Raw genomic sequence first — 3361 nt, 5'->3', positions numbered from 1 at the left:
CTCTGCATACGTCGAGGCTTTTGTCACACACCTTTGTTTTTTAGACTTCCATCCAATTACATTTCCATACAATCTAATTACATACCCAGAAGTCGATTTCCTATCTATATGATCTCCTGCCCAATCAGCGTCCACATAACAATCTATCGTTTCGCACTTTTCATTTCTTTTATAATGTAGCCCTAAATCTCTAGTCCGGTACAAATATTTCAATATTCGCAAGGCATATTTAAAATGTGTCTCGTTACAACAATCTTGAAATCTACTCAGATAATTCACACTATAACTTATATCGGGTCTGGTATTTACACTAATATACAGCAATGCGCCAATTAAATTCTTGTAACCAATGTCCTCTCTATTTATCTCAGCTTTTTCAATTTTTAAGTTGGTCTCCATAGGTGTACAGTACAATTTGCTGTTATGTAATTTATATTTGTTTGCTAATGATTCTATGTATTTCTTTTGGCTTAATCTCATTTCATTTTTTTAAATAATCATACTCTATATTTATTCCAAGATATTCTTTTACTTCACCTAAATCTTTCATTTCAAATCTATCAGTTAATAATTTTTTTACACTTTGTATCTTCCCTTTGTTTTTACTACAAATCAACAAATCGTCTACGTATATTAACAAATAAACAACATTTTCTCCCTCTCCATAAGTATATAGGCACAGCTCTATATTGTTCTTTTTAAAACCTAATCTCGTCACATACTTATCAAAACAATCATACCAGTCCCTCGGACTTTCTTTTAACCCATAAAGCGCTTTCGATAATTTACAAACTCTATTCGTTCCGTCCGCATATCCCTTTGGTTGATTTACATATACCTCCGAGGTTACTTCACCATTTAAAAAGGCAGTTTCTACATCCATTTGCTCAATTATTAATCCATTTTGACAACAATATGATAGCAATATCTTAAAGGTCTGATTACTCGCCACTGGAGAATATATGTCATCGGCTACGTTTCTTTGTTGAAATCCCCTTACCACTAATCTAGCCTTATACCTGTCCTCTGATTTTTTCGTGTAAACCCATTTTACATCTAATACTTCTTTGCCTTTTACCCTTTCTACCAATTTCCAAGTTTTATTCTTATAGAGACATTCTATTTCCTTATCCATAGCCTGTTTCCAAACTTCATTATTTTCGCAACAAATCGCCTCCTCAAATGTACGAGGGATATCTACTTTACAATAATTTGCATGAATCTCGCAAATATTTTCCTTTTCTGGATACCTTACTGGAGTTTTCTTAATACGTGTAGATCTCCTAGGAGTGTTTGAGCTTTCAATACTACTATTATTTTCATCTTTCCTACCTTCTAACTCTTCCTTATCCATACCATCCAATGAATAGTTATCTTCGCTATCATTTCTATCTGCCTCTAATGAATTTTCCTCAAAACCGATACATTTAGTGTCTGTCTCAATGACCTCTACATGTCTAGCTATTGTTATTTTCCCACCTAATAAGACTCTGTATCCTACTTCACTATATCCTAATAGAATTCCCATATCTGCCTTCTTGTCCCATTTGGAAACTCTTTTTTGTTCTGGCCTTCTTACAAAAACTTTACTACCATATAGATGTAGATTTTTAACATTTGGTTTTTTCCCGAAGAATATTTCAAAAGGTGTCTTTCTTTCTATAGTATTCGCTAATATTCGATTTTTCAAGTATGCCGCTGTACAAACTATTTCCGGCCAGTACCTTTTATGTACTTTCGCTTCCGCTAACAAGCAACGCGCCATGTCCATCACTGTTCTATTATACCTTTCCGCTGTCCCGTTTAATTCATGTACGTATGTTGGGCAATTATTTATTCTTATACCTTTATCCCTAGCAAATTTATAAATTCGATTATTTAAATATTCTTTACCATTATCGCATCTTAATATTTTTAACCTCTTGCCCGTTAAATTTTCGGCTTCATTTACGAACTGTACGAAAGAATCAAAGACCTCATCTTTTGATTTTATACAATAGATCCTAGCTATTTTACTATAATCATCGATAAATGAAATGAAATATTTTTCTCCATTGAATCCGGTGGTCTTAAAGGGACCACATACGTCCGTATGAATAATTTCCATTATTTCCCTAGCCTTAGTTCGATTATTTTTGAAAGGTAAGTTATGCATTTTGCTTTCTATACACACCCTACATTTCAAAAGTTCCTTTTCAAATTCATTCGGTATGCCAGTCACTAGCTGCTCTTTACCCAAAATCTCTAAATATTTAAAATTTACGTGTCCTAGCATCCTATGCCATCTTTCCTTTTTACTCATACCACTACGTTCGGCGCTGTTTACTAAGTGCTTCTTCCCTTTCAATATACTTTTTATTCTATATGTCCCATTTTCTTTGAACGCTACAGCTGTAAGTTGATTATCCTCATCTATTATTTTCGCAATATTTCCTTTGGAAATAACCGTATTCTTATTGTCTGTTAGTTTACCTAAACTCCTCATATTTATTTTATTTTGTTTTCCGAATGCTTCAAAATAACTTATAACATTCCCAACTTTTGTCGCTTTTATCGGTCTATTATCGCCTAAATATATATTTACCGGTTCTTTTAGGTCGATAGATTTATCGAAATAATTTATATTATTAATTATGTGATCAGTACAACCGCTATCTAATAGCCACACTATTTCGTTCTTACTTATCTCATTCGTCTCACTGCTGTTTGCTGCGTGCGCCGTTGCTATCCATATGCCTGCTCTTGAGTTTCCATGCTCGCCCGTGCCGGTTGTTGATTGACGATGAAAGTTTCCACGTCCTCTGCTCGTATTGCCTTTGTTCCCTCTTCCTCTGTTTCGACCACGTGTTGGCCCATGCCAATAGCCGTTACTGCTTTCCGCTTGGACGCCATTTTGACACTCTCTCGCAAAGTGTCCTAATCTTCCACATCTGAAGCATCCTTCCTTTTTTGCAGAAAAGGCGTTGGTTTGCCTTTCTCCTCGATTGGATTTATTTTTCTTCTCTGCTACCTCTATTTTATTTTTTACATACGCTACCGTTTGATCCTCTTCTTTCAATGCGTCTATTATGTCCGCTATGTAGCTGTATTCTTCGGGTAACGTATTCAGCATGTAATTCAGCTTTTCCCTCTCACTTACTTGTGCGCCCGCACTTTTTAATTCATTGATTAATTTTTCGAAATCGTTAAAGAATGATGCTGAATCATTGTAGTTCTCCAGTCTTATGTTTTCCAATCTCCTTCTGCATACGATCTGCAGTGCCGTCGACTCTTTCAAGTACATTTCATCGAACCTTTTTATTATATCATACGCCGTTTTTCCTTCCCTAACATACTCCAATTGTCTGTTCGATATTGCACT

The sequence above is a fragment of the Bombus bifarius genome, unplaced genomic scaffold (genome assembly GCF_011952205.1).
Source record: "Bombus bifarius isolate JDL3187 unplaced genomic scaffold, Bbif_JDL3187 scf7180000008177, whole genome shotgun sequence".
In the NCBI taxonomy this organism is placed as follows: Eukaryota; Metazoa; Arthropoda; class Insecta; order Hymenoptera; family Apidae; genus Bombus; species Bombus bifarius.
This window is presented reverse-complemented; position numbering follows the sequence as displayed.